Here is an 8,095-nt window from a genome sequence, read left to right on the forward strand (position 1 = left end):
ACGTGAATCGGGCTCACCCACTTGCTATCTGAGATAGCATAGATGATTCCCGCGTCACGTAGTTTCAAGATCTCCTTTTTCACAACCTCTTTGAGGTTGGGATTGAGCCTTCTCTGATGCTCGATGGAGGAGGCATTACTATCGATGAGATGGATACGATGCATAGCAAGAGAAGGGCTTATCCCCTTAAGGTCATCAATCGAATACCCAATGACATCTTTATATTTTTGCAAAATTCCAATCAGTTTGATATAGAAATGTCATCAAGACTCGAATTGACAATAACAGGATAAGTACATGCATCATCAAGAAAAAATATCTAAGAGAGGAGGGAAGGGGTTTGAACTCTACCTTGGGAGGAGGCTTAGAACACTCCTCTTTATCAGTGGATGATGCAGCTAGAACCTCAAACGCCTCATCTTGCGTTTCCTCTTCCATGTCCAAGCTAAGGGGTCGGTAAGTAGCATCAACTCGTCCCAGAAATTTCCACACTCATGGCGTCCTCTACCTCATCTTCACTAGGCTTACCCGGAAATTTTCTCCATCATAGGTCTCTTCAAGTCTTAGAGAACTCAAACACCACCCGCTCATTAGCTACCTCAACCGTGATTGTGTCGTTTTTGCAGTTTATCACGGCACCCAAAGTCTTTAGAGCTTCTCTTCCCAGAATAAGAGGAGTCTCAGGATCTTCCTCCATATCCATCACCACAAAGTCGCATGGTACAAACACATGCCCAACTTGAATCGGTATATCCTCCAACTCACCACAAGGGACTCTCACAGTGCGGTCCGCCAATTGAATCGTTTTGCGCGTAGGATGAAGAGGAAATTTCAGGTGCTTTGCAATAGAAAGGGCATCAAATTGACACTTGCTCCAGATCGGCCAGTGCACCCTTAGGCTCTAAGTCACCTATCTTCACCGGCAAGGTGAAACTCCCGGGATCTCTTTGCTTCTTGGGCATAGTTCGTTGCACAAGAGCACTCACTTGGTAAGGTAGGGAGATAAGCTCATCTTCAAGTTTTCGCTTATTGGAGAGGATCTCTTTCAAGAATTAGCATAAGCTGGCATTTGAGACATAGCCTCAAGGAATGGATGTTGATTTGCAGGCTCTTCATCACATTAGAAATTTAGTGAACTTGTCACTCAACTTTCTCTCTACCAACCTATGAGGATAGGGAACCGGAGGCACAAAGATTTGGTTGGTGGAGGTGATGGCAATGGGTTTTTGTCACCAACTTGAACATGTGACTCATCTTTCTCCTCAACTTCCTCTTTCTCAGTTTCCTCAGCTCCATCCTCCTTCTCAACAACCTCACTTCTTCATCCTTCTCTAACTCCCCATTAGGCATCTTAGGACCCGCATAACTTGTTCCCGACCTCAAATGAATGGCTTTGGCTTGATGGAGGTTGGGGTTAGGATGGGTTGGCCTGGAAGTTGATTTGTGGGGTGAGGGATTTTCTCAGCTACTTGGGCAATTTGGGTTTCAAGCATTTTGTTGTGGGCTTGTAGCTCTTGAAACCTTTGCTCATGGTTTTGGAGAATTTGGTTCATGGATTGGAGTTGTTGGAGAATTTGGAGAGAGGTTGGATCGGAAGATGGTGTAGGTTCGGGATTTTGTTTGGGGAATGGAAGATTGGAGGGAGGTTTTGGGTTGTTGGTCCTTTGATGTGGAGCTTGGTAAGTGTTGGACCCTTGTGAGGAGGAACCACCTTGGTTATAGTTTTGGTTTTGGTTATACCCTTGCGCAAACCCTTGGTTGTGAGCTTGGTTGTACCCTTGTTGAGGTTGATTCCATCCTTGTTGAGGTTGGTTGAATCCTTGGGTGTAGTTTTGTTGAGGTTGTCTCCAACCTCCTTGTTGATTGTTCCTATACCCTTGGTTTCCTTGATATCCATCTCCTCTTGAATTAATTGCCACATGCTCCGAATGGGTACCTCCACAATAAGAAGTATCATGGTTAGTACCACCACAAATATCACAAGAAAAAGAGTTTACCTGTGAAGGAGTAGACGATGCAAGATTGATCTTGGAGAGCTTCTTGTCGAGTTGGTCCATCTTGGCTTGAATTTGATCCATGGGGTCAATTTCAAACTTTCCGCTCTTCTTAGGTTGAGCACCTCTTCGTCTTCCACCCCATGAGTAGTTCTTGATCACTTCCTCAATTGTGGACTCAAGTTGTTCTTGCGGGATCTTAGATAGTTGACCTCCCGCTCCAGCATCAAGGTTGGCCCGTGAAATCGGATCAAGACCATCATAGAAAAATCGCATGAGTAGATTCTTGTTGAACTCATGGTGTGGGCATGAACGGATCATCTCCTTGAACCGCTCCCAAGCTTCGGCAAGTGTCTCATCGTTCTCTTGCTCAAATGAGGAGATCTTCCTCCTTATGTCCGCAGTCTTCCACTCCGGGAAGTATTTCTTCAAGAAGGCCATTGTGACTTCTTCCCATGTAGTGAGGGAATTAGCAGGCAAGCTCTTGAGCCATGACTTTGCCTTTCCGGTAAGAGAGGACCGGAACAAGTGCATCTTGATGTAGTCAGGAGAGACATCATTAGTTGTTATCATGGCACAGATCTCAAGAAACCTGTCGAGATGGTCTAGAGGATCTTCATCTGACCCCCACAAAACTGCTCTGCTTTCACCATCCGAGTATACTGAGGGTGAATGCTGAAATTTGTAGTGGTGGTGGGAGTCGAATTCCACCTTGAAGAACATAGGAACCCGGATTTCCGAAATCCCTAAACAGTTGTGGATTTGCTTCACCCATTTCTGATTCAACTTCACTTGATGTACTTGAGATTGGTGAAGAAGGCTCGGAACCCAAAGTCAAATTTTCCAAATTCTTCCGAAGCTTTCGCAAGTACGGTCGATTTCAGGATCTAGAGGCAATGTGGGTGAACCGTGAGTTCTTCTTCTCATGTAACACAACAAAGCTAAGCAGAGGATTAGCAAATAACAACCACAGTAAAAAGAAAATAAAAGAAAATCAATTAAGCAAACTAAACTAAAATATACTTCAATCAATAGCACAGATTCCCCGGCAACGGCGCCATTTTGATAAGAGGTTTTTAGTGTGTCGTTAAGGCACTAAGAACCGCTTTCCAAACAATATTTATAAGTCCTAACAAGCAATTACTAAGAGAATGTAAGGGCAAGTCAAGGGTCGATCCACAGGGAAAATGGGATTGATTAAAGTCTATCAAGTCAGACTACCTAATTGAAAGGTATTTGGGGGTTTGAAAGATGTTTGGTAACAATTAAGACTAACTACAACTAGAACAAGCAAATATACGAGTTTAAATATCAAATAAAAGACACTAGAGTTAAGGTTACTAGTATGAATAAGAACGGATGATGATTGTTAATGCGATTGTGAAGCAACAAAGACGATTATGCAAGGTTTAGTTCTCCCTAAATACTGAGTCCTCTCTCGAATGGTCCTCAAGAGTAATCACTTAATCAATCAACTAAATCCTCTCTCGAATGGTCTTTAGTTAATTGATTAAGAGATTCAATAAGTTTGGAAAACCCCTAATGAAGGATCCCCTTAATTTCCATCCAATATCTTGGTATGAAATTAAGTTGATTCTTGGGGATGATAAAAGAGTTCAAAATCCGATTTAAGAACTTTGAAATCAAAATACCAAAGTATAAATGTGATCAATATCTATCCTAAGGTCTCAAAACACCAAGATCAATGCATAAACTTCTCCAACATCACAATCACATCAACATCATATTTAAAACCCTAATTCATACTTTCACCCTAACCCTAGATATGAAACTACTCACTAATCATGGAGTTTAAAGCAATTAAACATAAATCTATGACTAATCTAAGGTAAACATGATTAAGTAATGATTAAACTAATGAAATCGCAATTATAAACTAAGAGAATGAAGATCTTAAATAATATAAGAACATAAACAAACACCAAGAGAATGAAATAAAAACTGAAACTTTGAATTGAATTGAATGAAAAGTACCTTGAATGTAAATCGAATCACAAACTATGATCACTAATCTCAATTACAATGAAAACTAAAGTGTTTTCTCTCTAATACAAAACCCTAAATATTGTGTGAAAACTAGAATAAAGCGTAAGTCTAAAACTAAAAAGAAAAGGGTTTAATGATCGAATGTTATTCCGGAACGCATGGTGCGGGCGCACCAAAAGGAGGTGCGGGCGCATCATGCTCAGGTGCGGGAGCACCAGACCTCAGGTGCGGGCGCACCTGAGTCTCCTGTCTTTTTGTAAAAGTGCACCCAGATGCTACGCGGCGACAAGGAAGGTGCGGGGCACCCATGTCAGGTGCGGGCGCACCTATGTCTTCTGCTCAGTCACAAATCCTCGTCAAAATGTGCGGGGCACATTAGTTGGTGCGGCGCACCAGACGCAGGTGCGGGCGCACCTTGTGCGTGGTGCGGCGCACCAATGTCGTCTGTTTTTGCTCCAAATGGTCGATGGTGCGGGCGCACCAGTAGCGTGTGCGGGCGCACCATCGTGTGCGGGGCATACAAGCGCACCTCAGGCTAACTCTCAGCCTCTAGCTCGTTCCCTGTGCCATGTCTGCATTTCTCGGCCCCGAAAAGGGTCATACCTGCAATGAAACACGAGCAAACATGGTGAAAGCATATGTGCTAGAAATTCGATCAAAATAGATCGAAAATCTAGCAAAATGTCACTATGATCAGGTATGATCAAGTGAATGAAATAGAAGTGAAAAGTGAGGAGAAAGAGGGAAGAAAAGGAGAAAAAGGGAGCTAAAACAAGCCAAAAGAGAGTCATAAAGTGCGTTAGGAACGCACTTATCAGCATTCATATTAGGTCCATCTATATTCGAGTCCATTTTACATTAATATTAGCATTAGAGTTCATCTTAGGCCAATATAAGTCTAGCTCATGTCAAAATCTAGGCCCATCTGCATCTTTATGTGAACCTTAGTCTCTGTCAAGCCTTGTCCAATTCTATTTCAATCCATTTCCAATGTCTATCCCATGTGCATTTTTAAGTCTAAATTCGAACCAATATAGGACTTAGTCCAAAATTAGGTCCATATAAGTCCCAACTCATTTCCTAAGTCAATCCAGTCCATTTTCAAAACCCATATAGGACAATGTCGAAACCGTTTAGACCTAGCGAAGCTAGTTATCACCAAGACCATAAAGACACCCCTTGAGTTTAGCGAAGCTACTCACCTCTAAGTTCATAACGGCACCTTGACCTAGTGAAACTAGTCATCCCTAAGACCATAAAGGCACCCCTTGAGTTTAGCAAAGCTACTCACCTTTAAGACCATAATGACACCTTTTGACCTAGCAAAACTAGTTATCCTTCATACAATAAATGCACCCCTTGAGCTTAGCGAAGCTACTCACCTTTAAGACTATAATGGCACCATTTGACCTAACAAAACTAGTTGTCTTATAGACCATAAAGGCATCCCTTAAGTTTAGCAAAGCTACTCACCTTTTAAGACCATAACGACACCCTTTGACCTAGCGAAGCTACTCACCTTTAAGACCATAATGGCACACTTTGACCTAGCGAAGCTAGTTATCATTAAGACCATAAAGACACCCTTTTAGACCTAGCGAAGCTAGTCACCCCTAAGACCATAAAGGCACCCTTTAAGTTTAGTGAAGCTATTCTACCTTACATCTATATAGTAGTCCTAGTGTCCAAATCTAGCGAAGCTAATTTACCTTAATTCCATAATGGCCCAAAACCTTTGAGTCTGACGAAGCTAGTCCCTCTTCGATCCATAAAACCCTAAATCATAGAGTCTAGCAAAGCCAATTCCCCCCCAAGTCTCACGAATCTAGCATAAGAAACCCTATTGAGTCTAGTTTGCTTGCTCACTTGTTGGTTCAAAGTCTAGTCTAGTCTGCTTGCATAGTCCAGTCCAGTCCATATCTGCATATGCATATAGTTAGTCCCATGCCCCCATCATAACCATAATTATATCCATTTCTAATCATTTCCCATTTCCACTTTCATCTTCATTTCTCATCTCTCATTCCATTTCCATTTCTCCATCCTTCATTTGCATTTCTAATTTCCAAAGCATCATTTCTTAAAATTTACGAGGTCCATTCGATCTTTGCTCAGGACAGGTCGGATATTATAACTTGGGAACGTCCGTAAGAGAGGATACAAGCTAAGGTTAACCTACTCCCAGACTTGTCAAACGAGTTCTCACCTTTTCAGACTCGTCTTCCGAAACTTATGAATCATCTGAATCATCATCCGAGATGGGAGGCACTTCTGAACAACTCAATGCAACCGTGAATCAACTCTAACTGATGAACCCTTATCTTTAGGAACAAGACAAAGACAGCAAGCCGTTGAGAGAAAAATTGATAACTGAAGAAGAAGGGTATGGTGATTCTCCACCACTACCACCTCCTGTCAAGTCTGAGACATATTTGGGGTTCGAAAAACTCGAGCAATTCATCTAGTAAATTATTAGACTCGAGAGTCAGGCTTATGGCCATGACATCATTGAGCCTAAACTGAGGGAAAAGCTCCCTAAGAAGGTAACGTTGGGTGACCTCCCAAAATTTTAGGGGTTGAAGACCCAAATGTTAATTTGAGAGCTTTCTCCATCTCTACGGGTCTCAAGGGCATGAGCAAGGATTTGTTTACTTATGTCTTTCCCTTGACCTTGGATGCACATCCATCCAAGTGCTTCAGATCACTAAATAAGACCAAGCTGAATGACTATGACTACATCAGAGAAGAGTTCCATAAACAATACATGTACAATACTCAACTTTCCATTGGCCTTCTTGAGTTGGAGTTAACTAAACAAAACTCCAACGAAGACTTCGTCATCTTCCTTAACAGATGGAGGGAAAAAGATGCACAAATGACTAACATGACATCTCAAGAGGATCAAGTCCGAATGTGATCCATAATCTACAACCTAAGTATGGAGAGCATATTAAATTCCAATGTATTGATCGAGTAGTCTTTCACGAAGCTCTATAGTAGGTTTACTAATTGAAAAAGAGGTGCAAGCCAATAAGAACAAGGGTATGGAAGCATATTAAATTAGGTTTACAAATTGAGAGCATATTAAATTCCAATCTATAGAGTCTTTCACGAAGCTCTATAAAGTAGGTTTACTAATTGAAAAAGAGGTGCAAGCCAATAAGAACAAGGGTTCCAACAAAAATAACTCGTTCAAGAAGAGCAATAACAACCCTTATAGCTCTAAAAGTAACGACGACAATGCCTTAACTACTGAAAAGAGAGGTCATGAAGGGCCTCAAAGAAAATTCACTCCATTGGGCATGACTCTTGAAGAAGCTTTCACTAGGCGTCTTGCAAAAGGAGCACTTCAGCCTATTGAAGCTACTCCAGACCCTGCTCCTGAGAAAAAATCCAGGAAACGGAATCCTAGTGCCTACTGCAAGTAAAAATGGGCATTTGATATCACACTGCTAGACTTTGAAGCACGCCCTACATGACATGGTTGAAGATGGTAGACTACCAATTTCGCTTGCAGAATAAGTCAGCAACAACGACAACCCCTAGGGCAGCGCTCAAATAATGTCGGGGATTAGTCATTTAGCGTTAGTTTTCTAGGTTGAGTCGAAGAGTCCCTCCCCTAGCTTCTTCATTTTATCTTTCGTCGAGTCTATGTTATTTAGGACTTTACTTCTAATAACCCTTGTTCTATTTATTTCTAATCAATAAAAAAATCGCATTTTCATTTTCATTGGCCTTCCACCAATTTATTTATGCTTCTATTTCAATGATGACACTTAAATCACCTAATGATCTTGACTAGTAATAATAAATAAAAGAGATCTGCAAAAAATAAAGAAAAATGAAAAAAGGACATGCGTTGGATAAGGAGTTATTCCCATATTCCTTCCATCATCCATAAACCATCATCTCTAATCAAAACTCCAAAAATAACCTTCAAACTTTACAATAACCTAAACCAATAACTCATGTGCAAGCCTTACTACATAAAAATAAATCAATGCTAGGCAAAATAATAAGTGAAAAATTTTCAAAGTGCGAAAAAAAAGAAAAAGCAAAAGAAAACGCACAGGACAAAAAAAAAAGACAAATAG

General features: G+C 41.1%; 1 non-coding gene across 1 annotated transcript; it reads left to right on the forward strand.

The window, feature by feature from the left end:
* The first annotated feature begins 2,286 nt into the window (after positions 1-2,286).
* LOC125494086 (small nucleolar RNA R71) lies at positions 2,287-2,393 on the forward strand. Its single transcript, XR_007270480.1, has one exon. It is a non-coding gene; the product is annotated as a small nucleolar RNA R71 (small nucleolar RNA).
* Positions 2,394-8,095: the final 5,702 nt, after the last annotated feature.

Source organism: Beta vulgaris, chromosome 5, assembly GCF_026745355.1.
Source record: "Beta vulgaris subsp. vulgaris cultivar EL10 chromosome 5, EL10.2, whole genome shotgun sequence".
NCBI classification, from domain to species: Eukaryota; Viridiplantae; Streptophyta; class Magnoliopsida; order Caryophyllales; family Amaranthaceae; genus Beta; species Beta vulgaris.